Consider the following 24837-nt stretch of genomic DNA (forward strand, 5'->3'; position numbering starts at 1 on the left):
AGGATTTATGAAATTAACATTTACAGAGAGCAGTTATATGTGACTCTATCAGTTGTTCAGGAGCCTCTTCACTGTGATTCCTGTGGATCTGAATTTATAGTTGCTTTGTGGAGTAGAAAATGCTAACCATAGTGAGAGGAAGGCATGGTGAATATCAGACACTATTCTGGGTACCATTATTTTAATTAGTAGGAACACTGTACTTTATTTAAATTTAGACAATTAACAATAGTGCCACTGATACTGGCAGAGAAGAATGATGGGGATTCAGATATTAAGCCAAATAGATTACAAATATACTATCAGTGGCGGGAACTCTCAAATCGTTTCTCAAGAGGTCATTATAAAGCTATTGAGATAAGTTTTACAGGATGAATCAGGTCTACCAGGCAGACATGATAAAGACAGGGACCCCAGTGCAATTGGAATGACATATACTGATGCATGGACCCACGAAAGCCTTACGTTTTCTGGAATCACAAGGATAAATGAGACAGTGAATACCACTGGCAAGAGTTGAAGCCTGAAAAGTAAATGACTGGTAAGATTACAAATTACCATGGGTGATTTGTAGACTACCAATACACATTTGTTCTCCAACCAGTGGGCAACAGATATTCATGAGGGATTTTAAGCAGATGAATAGCTTTTCTAAAAGTAATTCTGACAAAACTGTATAAGATAATCTAGAAGAAAGTGAGACTGAAGGTAATGAGACCATTTTATAGCTATTTTGTAAGCAAGGGAAGACGAATGCTTGCTCACTAAATGAACTAAATCAGTGGTGATACGGACAGAGAAGAAAGATACTCAGGACATATTCAGGAGGCTGGAAAAGTCCAAATTTAAATAAAAACTGAATATGAGTAGAATCAAGGAAGACGTGATGTTGATTACTGACAACTGGTGGATGATGGTGGCATTAACTGAGATATAAAATACTGAAAGGAAATAGGCTTGAAGATTGCAAATAAAAACATTCACTGGAAGCAAATCCAGGTGACTATCTGGCAGATCAGTAGGGGTATCTCTTAGATATCTGGAAATGAGCACCCAGAGCTCAAGAAACATGAGGGAGGAACAAAGGATTTGGGATCCAGCAGTGTGGGGGAATTCGAAGAAGAATTTGAGAGCCTTCTGGGAGACTGGATAAAAGCAGGTATCAAAGAAGTACATGAAACTTTTCTGAGACATTAGGTAAGAGCTGGCAGTTTGATACTTTTGGTTGCAAGTAATTGCTGAGCTGACATGAAGAGCCAACTCATTGGAAAAGACTCTGATGAGGAGAGACTGAAGGCAAAAGGATAAAAGGGGTTAACAACTCAATGGACATGAACTTGAGCAAACTCCAGGAGATGGTGAAGGACAGAGGAGCCTGGCTCTCTGCCTACCGGTCCTCACATTGTGCCTCTGCACCTACACCACATAGTAGGCAGGAAAGGGATAAAAACTGAATCAGTCCTCTTGGGACTACTCAGCAGCTCTTATCTGTGATTTGATAAGAGAGAAAAACTGAAGCTATTGATGAAAATCATGTCAATCAGTGAACTGCAGGATTCAATTATATTTACACGGATAATTTAAACTTACATAAACATTTTTTTAGGATTCATCAAAATCCGACAAAGATATCTAAATTCTTAATTTCCCAGGATAGAAGAATGGATTATTTTTATTTTTATAATATGCTGCTGCTGCTGCTAAGTCGCTTCAGTCGTGTCCGACTCTGTGCGACCCCATAGACGGCATGATCACTATAGATTGAGGTAATCCAAATGCCAATTTCTTTCAGCCAAGAAATGCAAAGCTGGAAATAAACTTATCAGTAACTGTCAAGCCTCAGAGAACGCATTGGCCATCAATGAAAGACCATATCTCTTCAAAGACTTCAAACCCTGGTGGTTTAGTCGCTAAGTTGTGTCCAAGTCTTGTGACTCCATGGACCGTAGCCCACGAGGCTCTTCGGTTCTGTCCATGCGATTTTCCAGGCAGGAATATTGGAATGGGTTGCCATTTATTTCTCCAGGGGATCTTCACAACCCAAGGATTGAACCCAGGTCTCCTTCACTGCAGACAGTCTCCTGCATTGTGGGCAGATTGTTTACCAACTGAGCCACTAACTGGGAATCTCTTCTATTCACAATGTCTAGCATACTGCAGAGAAGTACAGATTTTTCTACCTTCCCTGCCACTCTTCTCATTTACCTATTTCTCTCCCTCCAGAATCTAGGTTGATTCTGACTAGTCTGATCAATAGGGTGCAGCAGATGTAATGGTGTGCTTTAATAAATCATGGTTCATGCTTTAGTTCACTCTGATTACTCTTAGAATAGAGCCATTATGTGAGCAGTCCAACTTCCCAGACAGACCAAGGAGCCCACGTGAGGCAATGCCTGAAGCTAGACTGGATGCTACAGCTCCACTCCTTCCAAGGTCCCAGCAGAAGAATCACCAAATTATAGGGTGTTCTGTACTGAAATAAAAGATAACTAAGACAACCTCTAGATCTCTTCAAGAAAATTGGAGATACCTGGGGAACATTTCATGCAAAGATGGGCTCAATAAAGGACAGAAATGGAATGGACCTAACCGAAGCAGAAAATATTAAGAAGAGGTGGCAAGAATACACAGCAGAACTGTACAAAAAAGATCTTCACGACCCAGTTAATCACGATGGTGTGATCACTGACCTAGAGCCAGACATCCTAGAATGTGAAGTCAAGTGGGCCTTAGGAAGCATCACTATGAACAGAGCTAATGGAGGTGATGGAACTCCAGGTGAGCTATTTCAAATCATAAAAGATGATGCTGTGAAAGTGCTGCACTCCATATGCCAGCAAATTTGGAAAACTCAGCAGTGGCCACAGGACTGGAAAAGGTCCATTTTCATTCCAATCTCAAAGAAAGGCAATGCCAAAGAATCCTCAGACTGCCACACAATTGCACTTATTTCAGAATCCCAGGGATGGGGGAGCCTGTTGGGCTGCCATCTATGGGGTTGCACAGAGTCGGACACGACTGAAGCGACTTAGCAGCAGCAGCACACACTAGTAAAGTAATGCTCAAAATTCTCCAAGTCAGGCTTCAACAATATGTGAACTGTGAACTTCCTGATGTTCAAGCTGGTTTTAGAAAAGGCAGAGGAACCAGAGATCAAATTGCCAACATCCGTTGGAACATCAAAAAAGCAAGAGAGTTCCAGAAAAACATCTATTTCTGCTTTATTGACTATGCCAAAGCCTTTGACTGTGTGGATTACAATAAACTGTGGAAAATTCTGAAAGAAATGGGAATACCAGACCACCTGACCTGCCTCTTGAGAAATCTGGATGCAGGTCAAGAAGCAACAGTTAGAACTGGACATGGAACAACCGACTGATTCCAAATAGGAAAAGAAGTACATCAAGGCTGCATATTGTCACCCTGCTTATTTAACTTATATGCAGAGTACATCACGAGAAATGCTGGGCTTGAAAAAAAAAAAAGCACAAGCTGGAATCAAGACTGCCAGGAGAAATATCAATAACCTCAGATATGCAGATGACACCACTCTTATGGCACAAAGTGAAGAACTAAAGAGCCTCTTGATGAAAGTGAAAGAAGAGAGTGAAAAAGTTGGCTTAAAGCTCAACATTCAGAAAACAAAGATCTTGGCATCTGGTCCCATCACTTCCTGGCAAATAGATGGAGAAACAGTAGAAACAGTGGCAGACTTTATTTTTTGGAGCTCCAAAATCACTGCAGATGGTGATTGCAGCCATGAAATTAAAAGACGCTTGGGGGAGGAGCCAAGATGGCGGAGGAGTAGGACGGGGAGAACACTTTCTCCCCCACAAATTCATCAAAAGAGCATTTAAACGTCGAGTAAATTCCACAAAACAACTTCTGAATGCCGGCAGAGGACATCAGGCACCCAGAAAAGCAACCCAACTCTTCGAAAGGAGGTAGGAAAAAATATAAAAGACAAAAAAAGAGACAAAAGAGGGAGGGACGGAGTTCCGTCCCGGGAAGGGAGTCTTAAAAAGAGAGAAGTTTCCAAACACCAGGAAACCCTCTCACTGCCGAATCTGTGCCGAGCTTTGGAACCACAGAGGGCAACATAACAGGGAGAAAAAATAAATAAACAATTAAAAATCGCAGATTGCGAGCCCTACAGTAACTCCCCCAGTGGAGAAGCAGCGCAGACGCCTGCACACGCCATTAGCAAGCGGGGGATGGGCAGGGAAGCGCTGCACGGGCTGCATCACTTACAGTAAGAATCTGGCCCGAATGTCCTGAGCGCTATCTGAGCGAAATAATTTGGGCTAGCAAACCAGACTGTGGGATATCTACCACGCGAAAAGCCAGCCCTAACCTAAGACACCGCCAGGCCCGCGCACGGAACCAAGGACTGAATAGAGATAGCCGGCTGCAGGCCTTCCCCCTCCGGTGACAGCCAGCCAGAGCCGGAAGGGGGCAATCGCAGCCCCAGAGAGACACTATCTATAAAACTGTAAGCAGGCTTCTTTGCTAACTAAAACTTCTTGGGGGTCTGGACGGTCAACATCTGCCTGAGAAGGTGCGCCGGTTTTACACCCAGATAACCGAGTGGCGGGGAGGCGGTAAGTCGCAGCATTGGCGCTCGCCAAACACCTCATCACCTGAGCTGCTTGGATCTGGGAAGAGCACAAAACGCAGGCCCAACCAAGTCTGCGCCTCTGAGGACTACCCGAGTGCCTGAACCTGAGCGGCTTGGACCTGGGAGCTCAGCCCAGGGCTGGCCTCTGATTGTTCCCGGCGGAACAACCTAGAGCCCGAGCAGTGTGGGCAGGGAGGCTACACGCGCCGTGAGCGGGGGCAGACCCAGTGTGGCTGAGGCACCGCGAGCGCACGCCAGTGTTATTTGTTTGCAGTATCCCTCCCTCCCTCTCCACAGCGCGGCTGAACAAGTGAGCCTAAATAAAAAAAAAAAAGTGTCCTCCTTTGTGTCAGGGCGGGAACCAGACACTGAAGAGACCAGCAAACAGAAGAAGCTATAACAGAGAGAAACGCCTTGGAAGCTACAGGCCATAGATTAAAACCCTGTGGTTACTACGGACTACATAGGAAGGGGCCTATAGATCTTGAGAAATATAAGTCGGACCAAGGAACTAGCCAAAAATGAACTGAACCCACAATACTCACAACAAAACCAGAGAAAGACCTAGATATATTTTTACTATTTTTATGATCAATCTTTTTTTCTTTCTTTTTTTTATTTTTTTTTAAATTTTAAGTCCTCTATTGTCCTTTAATTTTCACTTTTATAACCTATTACTTTGCAAAAAAAAAAAAAAGACCCTATTTTTTTCTTCTTCAGCCAAACTTCATATATATATTTTATAATTTTTTGACCGTGTTTTGTTTTGTTTTTCTTTTTCTTCTTTTCTTTAACATTGTATTTTGAAATTCCAAACTCTACTCTAGATTTTTAATTTTAGCCTTTTGGTATATGTTATCAATTTTGTACCTATAGTTTTTTTCATAATTTCGGTGACTTTTTTTTTCCTCTGTTTCTTTCTCTTCTTCTTTTGTATAACATCGTATGTCTGCAATTCCAAACTCTACTCAATATTTTTAATTTATGCTTTTTGGTATTTGATATCAATTTTGTACCTGTATTTTCTTTATAATTTTTGCGACATTGTTTTTGTTGATTTGTTTGTTTTCTCTCTTTATTTTTCTTCTTTTTTTAACATTGTATTTTTGAAATTCCAAACTCTACTCTAGATTTTTAATTTTTGCTTTTTGGTATTAGTTATCAATCTTGTACCTGTAGTTTCTTTATAATTTTCGCAACCTTGTTTGTTTTTCTTTGTTCGTTTTTTCTCTCTCTCTTTTCCCTCTTCTTTTCATTAACATCGTATTTTTGAAATTCCAAACTCTACACTAGATTTTTAATTTTTGCTTTTATGTATTTGTTACCAATTTTGTACCTTTAAGAATCCAATCTTCAGGAACCATTTTTCACTAGGGAGCGAGATTACTGACTTGACTGCTCTCTCTCCCTTTGGACTCTCCGTTTTCTCCATCAGGTCGCCTGTATCTCCTCCCTAACCCCTCTCTACTCTACCCAACTCTGTGAATTTCTGTGTGTTCCAGACGGTGGAGAACACTTAGGGAACTGATTACTGGCTGGATCTATTTCCCTCCTTTTCATTTCCCCCTTTTATCCTTCTGGCCACCTCTGTCTCCTTCCTCCTTCTTCTCTTCTCTGTATAACTCCATGAACATCTCTGAGCAGTCCAGTTGTGGAGTGCACATAAGGAAGTGACTACTGGCTAGCCCACTCTATCCACTATTGATTCCACCTCATCTCATTTGGGTCACCTCTAACTCCCTCCTCCCTCTTCTCTTCTCCATGTAATGCTGTGAACCTCTCTGAGTGACCCTCACAGTAGAGAAACTTTTCATCTTTAACATAGATGTTTTATCAATGGTGCTATATAGAAGGAGAAGTTTTGAAACTACTGTAAAAATAAGACCGATAACTGGAAGCAGGAGGCTTAAGTCCAAACCCTGACTCCAGGGAACTCCTGACCCCAAGGAACATTAATTGACAGGAGCTCATCAAACGCCTCCATACCGACACTGAAACCAAGCAACACACAAGGGCCAACAAGTTCCAGGGCAAGACATACCCAGCAAATTCTCCAGCAACAAAGGAACACAGCCCTGAGCTTCAAGATACAGGCTGCCCAAAGTCACCCCAAAACCATAGACATCTCATAACTCATTACTGGACATTTCATTACACTCCAGAGAGAAGAAATATAGCTCCATCCACCAGAACATCGACACAAGCTTCCCTAACCAGGAAACCTTGACAAGCCACCTGTACAAACCCACACACAGTGACGAAACACCACAATAAAGAGAACTCCACAAACTGCCAGAATACAGAAAGGACACCCCAAACTCAGCAATTTAAACAAGATGAAGAGACAGAGGAATACCCAGCAGATAAAGGAACAGGATAAATGCCCACCAAACCAAACAAAAGAGGAAGAAATAGGGAATCTACCTGATAAAGAATTCCAAATAATGATAGTGAAATTGATCCAAAATCTTGAAATTAAAATGGAATCACAGATAAATAGCCTGGAGGCAAGGATTGAGAAGATGCAAGAAAGGTTTAACAAGGACTTAGAAGAAATAAAAAAGAGTCAATATATAATGAATAATGCAATAAATGAGATCAAAAACACTCTGGAGGCAACAAATAGTAGAATAACAGAGGCAGAAGATAGGATTAGTGAATTAGAAGATAGAATGGTAGAAATAAATGAATCAGAGAGGATAAAAGAAAAACGAATTAAAAGAAATGAGGACAATCTCAGAGACCTCCAGGACAATATTAAACGCTTCAACATTCGAATCATAGGGGTCCCAGAAGAAGAAGACAAAAAGAAAGACCATGAGAAAATACTTCAGGAGATAATAGTTGAAAACTTCCCTAAAATGGGGAAGGAAATAAACACCCAAGTCCAAGAAACCCAGAGAGTCCCAAACAGGATAAACCCAAGGCGAAACACCCCAAGACACATATTAATCAAATTAACAAAGATCAAACACAAAGAACAAATATTAAAAGCAGCAAGGGAAAAACAACAAATAACACACAAGGGAATACCCATAAGGATAACAGCTGATCTTTCAATAGAAACTCTTCAAGCCAGGAGGGAATGGCAAGACATACTTAAAATGATGAAAGAAAATAACCTACAGCCCAGATTATTGTACCCAGCAAGGATCTCATTCAAGTATGAAGGAGAAATCAAAAGCTTTTCAGACAAGCAAAAGCTGAGAGAATTCTGCACCACCAAACCAGCTCTCCAACAAATACTAAAGGATATTCTCTAGACAGGAAACACAAAAATGGTGTATAAATTCGAACCCAAAACAATAAAGTAAATGGCAACGGGATCATACTTATCAGTAATTACCTTAAACGTAAATGGGTTGAATGCCCCAACCAAAAGACAAAGACTGGCTGAATGGATACAAAAACAAGACCCCTACGTATGTTGTCTACAAGAGACCCACCTCAAAACAGGGGACACATACAGACTGAAAGTGAAGGGCTGGAAAAAGATTTTCCGTGCAAATAGGGACCAAAAGAAAGCAGGAGTAGCAATACTCATATCAGATAAAATAGACTTTAAAACAAAGACTGTGAAAAGAGACAAAGAAGGTCACTACATAATGATCAAAGGATCAATCCAAGAAGAAGATATAACAATTATAAATATATATGCACCCAACACGGGAGCACCACAGTATGTAAGACAAATGCTAACAAGTATGAAAGGAAATATTAATAATAACACAATAATAGTGGGAGACTTTAATACCCCACTCACACCTATGGATAGATCAACTAAACAGAAAATTAACAAGGAAACACAAACTTTAAATGATACAATAGACCAGTTAGACCTAATTGATATCTATAGGACATTTCATCCCAAAACAATGAATTTCACCTTTTTCTCAAGAGCACATGGAACCTTCTCCAGGATAGATCATATCCTGGGCCATAAAGCTAGCCTTGGTAAATTCAAAAAAATAGAAATCATTCCAAGCATCTTTTCTGACCACAATGCAGTAAGATTAGATCTCAATTACAGGAGAAAAACTATTAAAAATTCCAACATATGGAGGCTGAACAACACGCTGCTGAATAACCAACAAATCACAGAAGAAATCAAAAAAGAAATCAAAATTTGCATAGAAACGAATGAAAATGAAAACACAACAACCCAAAACCTGTGGGACACTGTAAAAGCAGTCCTAAGGGGAAAGTTCATAGCAATACAGGCACACCTCAAGAAACAAGAAAAAAGTCAAATAAATAACCTAACTCTACACCTAAAGCAACTAGAAAAGGAAGAAATGAAGAACCCCAGGGTTAGTAGAAGGAAAGAAATCTTAAAACTTAGAGCAGAAATAAATGCAAAAGAAACAAAAGAGATCATAGCAAAAATCAACAAAACCAAAAGCTGGTTTTTTGAAAGGATAAATAAAATTGACAAACCATTAGCCAGACTCATCAAGAAACAAAGGGAGAAAAATCAAATCAATAAAATTAGAAATGAAAATGGAGAGATCACAACAGACAACAGACAACACAGAAATACAAAGGATCATAAGAGAGTACTATCAACAATTATATGCCAATAAAATGGACAACATGGAAGAAATGGACAAATTCTTAGAAAAGTACAACTTTCCAAAACTCTACCAGGAAGAAATAGAAAATCTTAACAGACCCATCACAAGCACAGAAATTGAAACTGTAATCAAAAATCTTCCAGCAAACAAAAGCCCAGGTCCAGATGGCTTCACAGCTGAATTCTACCAAAAATTTAGAGAAGAGCTAACACCTATCCTGCTCAAACTCTTCCAGAAAATTGCAGAGGAAGGTAAACTTCCAAACTCATTCTATGAGGCCACCATCACCCTAATACCAAAACCTGACAAAGATCCCACAAAAAAAGAAAACTACAGGCCAATATCACTGATGAACATAGATGCAAAAATCCTTAACAAAATTCTAGCAATCAGAATCCAACAACACATTAAAAAGATCATACACCATGACCAAGTGGGCTTTATCCCAGGGATGCAAGGATTCTTCAATATCTGCAAATCAATCAATGTAATACACCACATTAACAAATTGAAAAATAAAAACCATATGATTATCTCAATAGATGCAGAGAAAGCCTTTGACAAAATTCAACATCCATTTATGATAAAAACTCTCCAGAAAGCAGGAATAGAAGGAACATACCTCAACATAATAAAAGCTATATATGACAAACCCACAGCAAACATTATCCTCAATGGTAAAAAACTGAAAGCATTTCCTCTAAAGTCAGGAACAAGACAAGGGTGCCCACTTTCACCATTACTATTCAACATAGTTTTGGAAGTTTTGGCCACAGCAATCAGAGCAGAAAAAGAAATAAAAGGAATCCAAATTGGAAAAGAAGAAGTAAAGCTCTCACTGTTTGCAGATGACATGATCCCCTACATAGAAAACCCTAAAGACTCCACCAGAAAATTACTAGAACTAATCAATGACTATAGTCAAGTTGCAGGATATAAAATCAACACCCAGAAATCCCTTGCATTCCTATACACTAATAATGAGAAAACAGAAAGAGAAATTAAGGAAACAATTCCATTCACCATTGCAACGGAAAGAATAAAATACTTAGGAATATATCTACCTAAAGAAACTAAAGACCTATATAGAGACAACTATAAAACACTGGTGAAAGAAATCAAAGAGGACACTAACAGATGGAGAAATATACCATGTTCATGGATTGGAAGAATCAATATAGTGAAAATGAGTATACTACCCAAAGCAATTTATAGATTCAATGCAATCCCTATCAAGCTACCAACAGTATTCTTCACAGAGCTAGAACAAATAATTTCACAATTTGTATGGAAAGACAAAAAACCTCGAATAGCCAAAGCGATCTTGAGAAAGAAGAATGGAACTGGAGGAATCAACCTACCTGACTTCAGGCTCTACTACAAAGCCAAAGTTATCAAGACAGTATGGTACTGGCACAAAGACAGAAATATAGATCAATGGAACAAAATAGAAAGCCCAGAGATAAATCCATGCACATATGGACACCTTATCTTTGACAAAGGAGGCAAGAATATACAATGGATTAAAGACAATCTCTTTAACAAGTGGTGCTGGGAAATCTGGTCAACCACTTGTAAAAGAATGAAACTAGAACACTTTCTAACACCATACACAAAAATAAACTCAAAATGGATTAAAGATCTAAACGTAAGACCAGAAACTATAAAATTCCTAGAGGAGAACATAGGCAAAACACTCTCTGACATACATCACAGCAGGATCCTCTATGACCCACCTCCCAGAATATTGGAAATAAAAGCAAAAATAAACAAATGGGACCTAATTAACCTTAAAAGCTTCTGCACATCAAAGGAAACTATTAGCAAGGTGAAAAGACAGCCTTCAGAATGGGAGAAAATAATAGCAAATGAAGCAACTGACAAACAACTAATCTCAAAAATATACAAGCAACTCCTACAGCTCAACTCCAGAAAAATAAATGACCCAATCAAAAAATGGGCCAAAGAACTAAATAGACATTTCTCCAAAGAAGACATACAGATGGCTCACAAACACATGAAAAGATGCTCAACATCACTCATTATCAGAGAAATGCAAATCAAAACCACTATGAGGTACCATTTCACACCAGTCAGAATGGCTGCGATCCAAAAGTCTACAAGCAATAAATGCTGGAGAGGGTGTGGAGAAAAGGGAACCCTCTTACACTGTTGGTGGGAATGCAAACTAGTACAGACACTATGGAGAACAGTGTGGAGATTCCTTAAAAAACTGGAAATAGAACTGCCTTATGATCCAGCAATTCCACTGCTGGGCATACACACTGAGGAAACCAGAAGGGAAAGAGACACATATACCCCAATGTTCAACACAGCACTGTTTATAATAGCCAGGACGTGGAAGCAACCCAGATGTCCATCAGCAGATGAATGGATAAGAAAGCTGAGGTACATATACACAATGGAGTATTACTCAGCCATTAAAAAGAATACATTTGAATCAGTTCTAATGAGGTGGATGAAACTGGAGCCTATTATACAGAGTGAAATAAGCCAGAAAGAAAAACACCAATACAGTATACTAACGCATATATATGGAATTTAGAAAGATGGTAACAATAACCCTGTGTACGAGACAGCAAAAGAGACATTGATGTATAGAACAGTCTTATGGACTCTGTGGGAGAGGGAGAGGGTGGGAAGATTTGGGAGAATGGCATTGAAACATGTAAAATATCATGTATGAAACGAGTTGCCAGTTCAGGTTCGATGCACGATACTGGATGCTTGGGGCTGGTGCACTGGGACAACCCAGAGGGATGGTATGGGGAGGGAGGAGGGTTCAGGATGGGGAACACATGTATACCTGTGGCAGATTCATTTTGATATTTGGCAAAACTAATACAATTATGTAAAGTTTAAAAATAAAATAAAATTTAAAATAAAATAAAATAAAAGACGCTTGGTCCTTGGAAAAAAAGTTATGACCAACCTAGACAGCATATTAAAAAACAGAGACATTACTTTGCTGACAAAGGTATATCTAGTCAAGACTATCATTTTTCCAGTGGTCATGTATGGATGTGAGAGTTGGACTATAAAGAAAGTTGAGCACTGAAGAATTGATGCTTTTGAACTGTGGTTTTGGAGAAGACTCTTGAGAGTCCCTTGGACTGCAAGGAAATCCAACCAGTCCATCCTAAAAGAGATAAGTCCTGGGTGTTCATTGAAAGGACTGATGCTGAAGCTGAAACTCCAATACTTTGGCCACCTGTTGCAAAAAGTTGACTTATTGGAAAATACCCTGATGCTGGGAAAGATTGAAGGCAGGAGGAGAAGGGGACGACAGAGAATAAGATGGTTGGATGGCATCACTGACTCGACGGGCATGAGTTTGAGTAAACTCCAGGAGTTGGTGATGGACAGGGAGGCCTGGCGTGCTGCAATTCGTGGGGTCACAAATAGTTGGACACCACTGAGCGACTGAACTGAAGACAACCTTTGATCTAAATGCTGAGTTAAAAATAAAATGCTTTCACAAAAGGAAAATAAGCATAATTGCATTGAGTCATTTATTTGCATGCTGGTTTAAACTTTAATATTATTTTCTTTTTTAATGGAGATACTGCTATTCATTAATTCACCCATTCTACAAGAATTATGAAGTGCTACATCACAGTAGAAACTCTTCTAAGATGCCTGGATATCCAGCTTTGAATGATACAAAAAAGATCCCTGTCCTCATGATGAAGCTTACATTCTCGTGAATGGTGGGAAAATCACATAAGTGAACAGATAAATGAACAGAAAAATTTTAAGTACTGACAAAGCAAATCATGTGAGAGTCAGGGAAGGGACCTTTTTAGCCTTCTTTGTAGGTTATAAAATCATTGAGAATAGGGTTATTTGAGCTGAGACCAGAATAACAAGAAGTTATTGAGAAGATCTATGAGATGCTATGAGAAGATCTGAAGGGGAGGAAGAAGAGAAGACAGATGTCTGAACAGAAGAAACCAGTCGTGCACTACATAGAAATCCATGAGGCTTACTGGAGGAATAGAAAAGCCAGTATGTCCATAGCAAAAAGAGCAAGAGGGAAAGTGGTAGAAGGTGACCTGAACAGCAGGCAGAGGCCAGGGAAATCATGCAGGAATCTTGTGGGCCACAGAAGGTAGACTGGGCTCCATTCTATGTGAAATGGAAGATCATAGAGGACATCACTACAGCTGTTTAATTGACTTAAAGAGTGGACCTTTGGAAAAACTTTTCAACTCAGAGGCTATGGACCTATTTCAAGGACATCTTCAGTTCAAATGAAGGAAAAGTTCCAAAGAACTAAGACAAAGAAGACACCATAAAGGAACTCAGCTCTTCCAACTAAAGCAGCCACTATAGCGACAACAGAGCAGACACAATGCTAAGGTAAGCAAAAACAACATAAAAAACTTAAGGAAGATGCCAAGTCTGCCAATTCTATACTACCAATGATAATAGAGGCTTATATCTTTGTAGAGCCGAAGAATTGATGTTTTCAAATTGTGGTGTTGCAGAAGATTCTTGAGAGTCCCTTGGACTGCAAGGAGATCAAACCTGTCCATCCTAAAGAAAATCAGCCCTGAATATTTATTAGACGCACTGAAGCTGAAGCTCCAATAATCTGGCCCCCTGATCTGAAGAGTTGACTCAGTGGAAAAGACCCTGATGCTGGGAAAGACTGAGGGCAGGAGCAGAAGGGGGTGACAGAGGATGAGAAGGCTGGATGGCATCATTGACTCAATGGACATGAGTCTGATCAAACTCCAGGAGATACTGAAGGGCAGGGAAGCCTGGCGTGCTGCAGTCCATGGGTTCACAAAGAGTCCGACACAACTTTATGACTGAACAACAACATCTTAGTATGGCAGAGCCTATACAGCACTCATTATTTCACCTGATCCATTCAGCCACTCTGTGAGGAAGGCGATGGTATTATCCCATCTTAGAGACGAGAATCAGGATTCAAGGAGGTTAGGCCACTCCACCAAACCACACGGCCCAGGATAAAAAGTAGATCCTATGTCCTTAGCCCTTGTTCCTCTTGTTAAATCACACCACCTAATCACATCCTAAGAAAAATACACTTTGAACATATTATGTCATTCTCTCTGACCTGCAAGGTTTCTGCAGAGAACTCAGCCAGTGGCTTTATGGGGATTCCCTTGTACATGACTCTTTGCTCTTCTCTTGCTGCCTTTAGAAATCTATCTTAGCTTTTGCCATTTTAATTATTATATGTTATGGTGTGGGTCTCTTTGGGTTCCTCTGTGCTTCCTGTACCTGGATATTTATTTCCTTCTTTAGGTTTGGGAAGTTTTCAGCCATCATTTCTTCAAATACATTTTTAATACCTTTCTCTCTCTTCTCCTTCTGGAACCTCTATAATGCAAACATTGGCAATTTTCATGTTATCTCAGAGAGCTTGTATGTTGCTATTGTTTTGTTTTTGTCTGTCTATCTCAACTGTGTGATTTCTATTATTCTATCTCCCAGATTACTTATGAATTCTTCTGTAGAACTTGGTCTGCTATTCATTCCTTCTATTGTGTTATTTCAGCTGTTGAATTCTTTCTTATTGGGCCTTTTTTATATTTTCTAATTCCTTATTAAAGTGTTTACTGTGTACATCAACTCTTTTGCCTAATTCAGTTAACATTTTATTACTGGTGCTTTGAATTCTTTATCTGGTAAATTGTTTGTTTCATGTTTTTCTTCCTATTTTTTCTTGCTTTTTCAATTGAGAGTAGTTCCTTTTCCTTTTCATTTTGCTTAACTATCTCTGCCTTTACAAATTTCAGATGAAACCTACTGCAGTCTTGAACAGGCAACTTTACGTGGGAGCATCCCAGTAGAAACTGTGTGTGCCCACGCCTTTGGTGGGAGACCTGGATTTGATGTTGATTTAAATTAAGTCTTTCTTTAGATGTACTGGCAGCTACCGCCTGGGTAGAGTGAAGCTGAAGATGAGGGGCTAAGCCTGGCACCTGGCGTGGAGGGACATCCTCTCTGCTCAGTGGCTGCCACAGTTCTGTTGGGGGTGGGGTCTGATCCTAAGTTGCTGGAGCAAAAAGCCCCAAGCGTCAGCCCAAGCTGGCTCCCTTCTCTTTGTTGTTGTTGTGTTAGCTGCTTGGTTGTGTCTAACTCTTTGAGACCCCATGGACTATAGCCCACCAGGCTTCTCTGTCCATGGAATTCTCCAGGCAAGAATATTGGAGTGGGTTGCCATTCCCTTCTCCAGGTGGTGGTGGTGGTTTAGTCACTAAGTCATGTCCGACTCTTGCAACCTGTGAACTAGGAACCTACCAGGCTCCTCGGTCCATGGGATTCTTCAGGCAAGAATACTGGAATGGGTTGCCATTTCCTTCTCCAGGGGATCTTCCTGACCCAGGTCTCCTGCATTGCAGGCAGATTCTTTACCAACTGAACCACAAGGGAAACCCTAATACACAAAGTCATGTGTGACTTTTTTGCGACCCCGTGGACTACAGCCCTCCAGGCTCCTCTCTCCATGGGATTTCTCAGACAAGAATACTGGAGTGGGTTGCCATTTCTTTCTCCCCTTCTCCAGGGGATCTGCCCAATCCGGGATCAAAGCTGTGTCTCCTGCATTGCAGGCAGATTCTTTATCATCTGAGCCACCAGGGAAGGTGTGCTTTACCCTCTCTTCACACCCGACTCTTGCCCCAGAGGTGAGGTGTGATGAAACAATGGGGGGGCCTTAGCAGGCTTTCAGTTCAGGACCAGGTGGGCCCTGCGTCCCACGGTCATCTTTTCCCCTGTTATGGTTTTCTCAGATCCAGTGCCACGCTGTGACACAGAGGGAGTGGGGCCAGAGCCTTGGCTCCACTGGGGCTAGGGGGAGACAGTCGTGGGAAACCCACCAGCCACTAGGGCAGACCTCTCTCTGTCCTACTTTTTGTGCAAGCCATCACACATGTGCTCCTCACAAGTGCAGTCCAAGCTTCCCACAGCCCTTCTGTTGGTCTCAGCAGTCCTCCCAAGGGTTTGTCTTTTCCGGGTGGGACCTCAGGATTGGGGCAACCAATGTGTAGCTTAAACCAGTCACTCTGCAGGGCTGGTGTCTGCCCATGCATTCTCCCTTTCTTCTGAGTCCCTTCAGGGGCATAGGTCCTAACCCGATTGACTTTCTGTCCTTCCGAGACAATCATGGATGTATCTTCCTTACAGCCTTGGTTGTACAGGACTCCCTCCACCAGTAGGTTTTCAATAAGAATTGATCCTCATGTTGATGTATTTTTGATGGTTTGTGGGCCCCACATCTTCTCACTTCTCCATCTTGATCCAAAATTCTCATGTGATTTCTGAGGCAATTTCTAGACAACTCTTTGTCCCTCAAGAAATGCTTAATGAGCAGCCATATCTGGGCAATGAGGTATTTTGTAATATTGAGGTTACAAACATCCTACACACCAAAATATGTTTAATTATATAGCAATAATATATGTTGTGAGGGAATCCATATCATATATTGGTATAAAGCTTATTATGTATTTTAAAAGCAATAAATCTTAAAATACTTTTGTCTTATATAAATATAGCAGGGTATTTTATTCATAACCTGACAATGTAGTATAAAAATCCCAGTCTATGGATCACTGGGTCACTTTCATAATAAATTCTTCAAAGCTTAGGGATTCAAAGCTATTTTTTTTAATGTATTTGTTTTTCTATATAACAAACTTTTCCTCCCTAGTGGTATTTAACTAGTCTCTATAGAATTCACAAAATGATATGGCCTCAAATTCTTAAATTATATCCAGAAAGGCCATGATACTTATTTCATCCCTGTAGACTACTTGTTTTTGACATGATTCAACTTGTTTTGTTTTCTAGTGTTGAAAGGGGTGGGAAAATTGATCCATTTAATGAACACTTCTGAAACATATTAACACAAAACAAGTGAAAAGGAACGTGCTTTTTAAAGTCTAGGACTGGAAGAAACAAAGCCAGCTGTTAAGGGCAGGAGAGTGGGGGAATGAGTCTACTGAAAACATGAGCACAGTTTTGTTTCAAGCATTAATATTTTCACTCTAAGTAAGCAATAAAAGGCCACTTTGGAAAACATCTGTCAAATGGTTTGACATTGATTTGAAAAATTAAGAAAATAAGTTCTGGGGAAAGGAAATATAAAGAGAGTAACCAACCAGAGTAATATTATCAATGTCACCCAGAAGCCTGATGTGTAAGGCACCAGGTAGACTGCAGAAAAGTGTTGGTGTGCACACAAATGACCAGGAGGTCACCTGCAGAAAGCACAGTTAGGAGGCCAGGTGGGATAGTGAAAAGATCTGTGATCTCAACACACGTGCGTTCTCCTAGGCCTATTACTAATGAACAGAAAGACTGGGGCCTCCCATTCCCAATTCCAAAATAGAGGAGGCCACACGAGATGACCCCTATAGCACATTCTAGCTCAGTTTGTAATATCCTGAGACAATACACAGAGGAAGTAATGATAAGGAGGATAAAATAGTGATATATCAATCACCACAGGTTTGAGAACTTTTTACTTGAAAGTTGGCAAGTTCCCTAGCAATAATATGGCCCCACATTATAGCGCAACCCATACTTATTGGCATTTGAGTCCCTACTTATTTCTAATCATTACTATTTTGTCACCAGAAAATTTATTCCTCATCACTAGACTATCCAAAAGTGTTTTATATATTACCACTCAGTTGAGACATAGCAAAGAAGATTTCTACATCTGCAAGCAAGTGCTGGCACTTTACAGGCAGTTTCTTTCTCAACAATCCTGCAGAGAAAGCATTATCACCCTAGTAATGCAGATGAAGAAGGTGAAACTCAAAAATTCACTCTGCTTATGAGCAGAGATTTAAGCCAGTTTTACAGCTGGTACACCTCCCCCATACCATCATTTACTGCCATCACAAAAATTAGGAAAACACTTAATTGATGGAAAATACAGTTTACACTACATGTATATAAATCATTGCATCTTCAAAACATTCAAGAAAATCTCATTTCAAAATTGTTCAATTCGTAGTTATTTGTTTCTGGTTCATCTGCTACTGCTCCCCAACAAAATGAAATTATCTGTGCCTGTCTATTCCACTGGACTGGAAGATGATTAAAGACAGGATATGTGTATGATTCGTGTACATATTTCCAACCTAGTGCTCTGCCTACCAAACAGTAGAGTTTAACAAATGTAGACCTAATTAGAAACAATTAGAACTAAATTTATGGAGTAAAACAGTAGTATTAAAAAGATACTAGGCATAATATCAGTTTGTTTCATGTATTTTCCTTTTGTTCCTTTTTTTGCTTATTTATGAATTAGAGAAAAGCACCTTTGACTGTGTGGATCACAATAAACTGTGGAAAATTCTTCAAGAGATGGGAATACCAGACCACCTGACCTGCCTCTTGAGAAACCTGTATGCAGGTCAGGAAGCAACAGTTAGAACGGGAGGAGGGTTCAGGATGGGGAACACATGTATACCTGTGGTGGATTCATTTTGATATTTGGCAAAACTAATACAATTTTGTAAAGTTTAAAAATAAAATAAAATTGTATTTGGAAAATAAAATAAAATAAAATAAACTGACATTAAAAAAAAAAGAAAAAAACTGGACATGGAACAACAGACTGGTTCCAAATAGGAAAAGGAGTACGTAAGGCTGTATACTGTCACCCTGCTTATTTAACTTATATGCAGAGTACATCATGAGAAACGCTGGACTGGAAGAACCACAAGCTGGAATCAAGACTGCCGGGAGAAATATCAATAACCTCAGATATGCAGATGACATCACCCTTATGGCAGAAAGTGAAGAGGAACTAAAAAGCCTCTTGATGAAAGTAAAAGAGGAGAGTGAAAAAGTTGGCTTAAAGCTCAACATTCAGAAAACGAAGATCATGGCATCCTGTCCCATCACTTCATGGGAAATAGATGGGGAAACAGTGGAAACAGTGGCAGACTTTATTTTGGGGGGCTCCAAAATCCCTGCAGATGGTGACTGCAGCCATGAAATTAAAAGACTCTTACTCCTTGGAAGGAAAGTTATGACCAACCTAGATAGCATATTGAAAAGCAGAGACATTACTTTGCCAACAAAGGTCCGTCTAGTCAAGGCTATGATTTTTCCTGTGGTCATGTATGGATGTGAGAGTTGGACTGTGATGAAAGCTGAGTGCCAAAGAATTGATGCTTTTGAACTGTGGTGTTGGAGAAGACTCTTGAGAGTCCCTTGGACTGCAAGGAGATCCAACCAGTGCATTCTGAAGGAGATCAGCCCTGGGTGTTCTTTGGAAGGAATGATGCTGAAGCTGAAACTCCAGTACTTTGGCCACCTCATGCAAAGAGTTGACTCACTGGAAAAGACTCTGATGCTGGGAGGGATTGGGGGCAGGAGGAGAAGGGGACGACAGAGGATGAGATGGCTGGATGGCATCACTGACTCGATGGACGTGAGTCTGAGTGAACTCCGGAAGATGGTGACGGACAGGGAGGCCTGGCGTGCTGCGATTCGTGGGGTCGCAAAGAGTCGGACACGACTGAGCAACTGAACTGAACTGAACCCTTTTAGTGATAAACCATGTTGAGTGGGCCCACTATGTTGAGTGGGCCACCAGGATTCTCTGAGCCTAGTCTGAGAAATAATGTTCAAAGATAGAAACAGACTCTAGGTTAACATCCTCCTTCAAGATGTAGTGAGTCTTGTCTCTGGAGGACAAACCAGCATGAAGGCTTGTTGATCTCTACTTGCTTTGTTTTCTTTTACACATCATGATGTGAGTTACTCAAATACATCTCCAGAAATGGCTTTTCACATTCCTTTTTCTTCCACATTCTCATCCCCACCCCTACCCAAGACAGGAGGAAATCAGCTCTTTGGATGACTATGGAATCTCATGTCCCCTGGGACACATTAGGGATTATCAACAGGGCAACAGTAGTGAATCCGGCTGATGATAGCTGGGTTGAGTAGTTAGTTGACCTACCTGCTGATGAGCTCATCCCCGAAGCCATTCATGACTCTTAACAGATGTTCAGACTTCACAGAGTTCTATCTTCTTTCCTCTGCCTCCAAAGCCAACCGTGATCCCATGGAAATCTGTTAAGGAATGTGGCACAGACACAGCTATAACACAGAGAACAAGGAGAAAGACATTCAGAGGACCTGCTACTGTACAACTTCCTCACACCCAAATCACACTCCTGTAGCTGCACGTGCCTTTGCTGAGGAAACAGAGTGTACAGTTGTATGAGCTGTCTGTGCAAAGAGTGAAGGAAGAGGAAGATTCACACTGAGACCAAAATTTGCCCACCTATATGGAGGAAAATTTTCATTACAGCAAATGATCGTGGAAACTCTGAAAGAGCTAAACTGACAGTTGCAAAGACCAGTACCCCTTCTGTATCTACAGGAAAAGTATTATCTATGAAGCTAGTTGTCAAAGCAATTGTTAAAACTTCACTGGAGCAATTCTTTCTTCCCCCAAAGATAAACGGATAGCTCACACATTCTGGTGCCCAGACACCAGTTGTTGCATGGAAATTAAGATACAGTTATCAGGCTTTGGTGGCACTGGATGGGAGCTTGTAGACATTCTGCCAAGATGAACTACTGATGTATTTTAATCCCTTAATGATAATTTGATATTACTGCTGAATTTTAATGTATTATTACATATACAAATATATATATATATATATATATATATATATATATGCTTAACACAAATATCTATTCATTTTGAGTTAAATCTGGAGATCAAAAGTAAAAAACTCAGTTCAAATCCTAATATCCATCTCATCCTGGTTAATGATTTTCTAGGTACTTTGCCCTGGTCCAACTAAAAAGAAAGTCATATATTCCTAGATTTTCTTTTTATCTTCTAAGAATATTTTCCAAACACACGTATCAGTATTTGTAAACCAAGAAGTAATTATTATACTACTATAACTAACATGTGATTTAGAAACTGTACAACTATGAATATTCTATAATCCTAGCTGAATATTTCAGTTTTGATGGATACCATAAGTGAGATACAGACCAACTGCATACATACATCCAGCCAGACATGTGTTTAATCAGACAAGAAACTTTTCTCCAACAAAAATGTTTAGGTAGTCTCTTGCTTTGAGGTTAAAGCTCCAATGATTTCCAGTCTTGTTTTTGTCACATCCCAGTGAGTTTCCAGATTTTCAAATTGCATTACAATTTTTTTCAAATAAAATGTGAAATTTGCAAAAGCACTCATGCTTTTTAATATTAAAAAGGAATATGTAGACTATAGATTTTAGTGGGTGAAGGTTTATAAAATCAGACAATTCCTAAAGGTTTAGAAAAAACTGGACAAAAGTCTGAGGGCATGCACCCTTTAAGTCTTCACAACTAAAACAATGAGACAAAAACAAAACAAAACAAAACAAAACCCAAATCCATCCATAGGATTGCTGCTCAGGTCAAACAAAAGCTTATTCTTTTAGGTATAAAATACTTTCGATTCTGATTATTACTCCCAATCCATTCTCCATGTTTCTCTAAGTAGTGCAATTTCCTTTTAAGTGGAAGTAGTTGCATCTTCACATCTATTTGAAAATGCAATTAGATGGAAATATAATACACTACAGCTGGAAAATGAACCATCCATTTTTCCTCTTCCCAGACAAGGTCACATTGCTGAGCACACTCAAGTTAAGCGTGATACAGAAGTTAAGCCATAAATCCAATGAGATGGGAAACTTTGGCACCCAAGCCACAGCAAGGCCCAGTGTCAAAGGGGCTCACACTTGATTCTGTCAGCTTCATTTAAAAACTCTCATTTCTTATTAATAATCCCTCTCTTAGAAAAAAAAAAAAAAAGATATAGCATTTTACAGATAAACAAAAGACACTGTCATTTTTAAACCAAAACATATTTAAGGGAAAAAAATGTAAGTGAAACTAATTTGCTACATATGTTTTATACATACAGTACATAAGGGGGTTTCTCCAACGCCATATGGAAAGCATCTGAACTTGTAAGACAATGACCTTCATAAATCACTCTAGGCTCCAACTCCAAATTATGTCTTGTTCCCTCACTCATGGGATAGTCACTATATCTCATATAAATTCATTATGTTATATGTGCACAATAATCTATCTCTACCTTTATAAGGAATGATGTCATAACACACAGGCAAGGTTTTTTACAAAAGGGAACAAGTTCCCCCACCAGATGGGCCTACATACAGTACTGCTTCTACAAACACAATATGTTTCATAATGCAAAGTTATCCACTTTGCTCAAAGGAAATACAAATTAATGGAGAAAGAAATGAGCAATCTAAGAACAAAAGTTTTCTGAGCCTTCCTAGTTTCCTCTTATTCTGAGGTAAATGTGAAATAAAACACTGTATATCATTTCACATACTTTGCTTTTACCTATTGCCCATGTATATTCATTAAAAGGGAACCTATGTTCTCCATAGTAATTTCTGTGCATATTGAATCACTAGCTATGGTACTAACAGATTTTTCCCTAGGTAAATGTCTTGCCACGACAAAGGCAAGAACTTAAATTTAAACTTAATTTAAAGTTTAAGGGAACAGCAAGTTTTTGCCTCCAACTAATGGAACAGAAAAAGGAAATAGGTCTTCTCTACGCTCCAGCCTCTTTTCCCATAGAAAGTTGCCTTTTACCAACTTTCCTTTTGATTAAATCTTTCTTCCATTAGTTGAATAATGCAGGTTTATCTGTTCCCTTATTCAGTTCCAATCTCTTGGAGAAATAAGTACTAAGTTAAGACAAATACAACTGCTGCTTCTTCTTCTTTAAGAATTAAGAATATTAAATCCATAATCTGAGATGAAAACTATAGGAACCACGTGTAAACCTATAAAAGGACTACTTTTCCTTCCTTTCAATAGTCTCATTCTCCATTATTCTAGCTCTCTCTCTTACTCTAGACCAGGGATCAAGCACATATCTTAAAGGCATGAAAAGGACAGGCCTAAGGCCACAAATACACCTCCTGAATGAAAAAAGTGAACATTAATGGCTAGAATGGGGAGCTATTATGAGAATGACAATGTGGAGAAATGATGCCCCACATAAAGTGGGCAGCTCTAAAACACTGTTGCAAGTCAGAATTGCTTTGGGGATGGAAAAAACACTATATGTGCCAACCATGCACAAGTTGAAGTATTATGTGTATGGGCTTGTTCAGGCCCATAAAACAAAAGTATATGCCCCCAGTTAGAAAGCCATATTTGCTGAAGGAAGAAAGTATAGCTGGAAACACAAGATCCCAATTAACTGATCATTAAATAATGCTAGGTGTTGTTATAAATATCTGAAAAGATCAAATAATGACAAGGCAGTGGACTATAATAGCATAAAAATATGAGTAATTTTTACCTTTAATATTGAAATTTTCCATGAGACTATAAGGAGTAAAATATTTAATACTAAATTCATGGTTGGATTTATCATCTACTGTTTTTAAATATCAGATTAAGACATTTAGAACCCCTAATTACAGAAAGGATCCTGAAAAACTCATATGATTACACACACAGAGTACTAAATGTAAGGAAATGCCACACAATCTGATTTTTTTTTTTTTACTGTTATAATTTTGCTGGTTCTCTTAAAAAATAAAATTTATAAAAAATAAATGTTCTTAATGCCCTTGTTTTGTTCAATCACTTGCCAGAAATTCAGTAACTATTAGGAAGAAACAAGTCTGCACACAAATGCTACATTAAAAATTATCTTATAAAGATTCCAGCCCTTTTAGGAGGAATTTAACAGTATAATTGCATTATAGAATATCATTTCTTTTTGAATAATTTTATTTTAATCACTGGGTATACATTTATAAGATCAGGTTATTCAATGTATATAGCTACACATATTTTCATAAATAATTCCATATTTTACTTCACTTTCATAAATTGCTACCACTTTTAAACATTGGATAAAATCACTGCATCTTCCTCCATTATAGTCATCAGGGAGTAATAGGGTTAAGAATTATTATACCTTCATCATAAATAACTAGAAAGTTAGACAAAATAATGAAACAACTGTTTTCAAACGAGGATGACAATGTAGGATTCTGATTCCTTAGAAAAGGGAAACAAAGGAGGTGATCTTACAATTTCCCATATTTGACTGGGGACAATTTTCAGACCATAGACTAGGATGGCAGAATGCAAACAGGGCCTCGGAGTCTTGCTGAATTAAGGAGACAAATCAGAGTTCAGAGAGGCTAAAATATCTAAAATGTAGAGGATAGAATAGAGAAATTTTAAAGTTCTAGAAATCTAATTAAGAGTTCCCTAAGACTTTGGCTGAGTAACACATTTTGGTGCCTACCAGACTGATAGTCATCATGAAGAATTCCGCAATTCAGAGTGAAGAGATCTCATTACTTAAGCAGTAATTACTTGGGAATTGAGCAGACATCCCAAAGATTACACCTCAGTAGAAAGGCTTAACTAGCCACGGAATAAAGTCTACTTCATACTTGCCCTAAAGACTTTAAAAGCAACCCTTGAAAGAATCAACGTAACCCACACGTATCCTAACTGTCAGCCAGAACAAACCCCAACAGTGTTTAAAGACCACAGAATGGTTATCATTAAAATGTCTAAAAATAA

At 39.2% G+C, this 24837-nt stretch overlaps 1 protein-coding gene across 47 annotated transcripts in view; it reads right to left on the minus strand.

The window, feature by feature from the left end:
- The window catches only part of DKK2 (dickkopf WNT signaling pathway inhibitor 2), a 583019-nt gene that overhangs the window by 442120 nt on the left and 116062 nt on the right, over nt 1–24837 (minus strand). For all 47 annotated transcript variants that reach the window (XR_008716848.1, XR_008716834.1, XR_008716811.1 and 44 more), the window contains exon 2: nt 20180–20292. The gene's annotated coding sequence lies outside the window, so the exon portion shown is untranslated. The remainder of the gene's footprint in view (nt 1–20179; nt 20293–24837) is intronic.

This window comes from Bubalus kerabau, chromosome 7, assembly GCF_029407905.1.
Source record: "Bubalus kerabau isolate K-KA32 ecotype Philippines breed swamp buffalo chromosome 7, PCC_UOA_SB_1v2, whole genome shotgun sequence".
NCBI classification, from domain to species: Eukaryota; Metazoa; Chordata; class Mammalia; order Artiodactyla; family Bovidae; genus Bubalus; species Bubalus kerabau.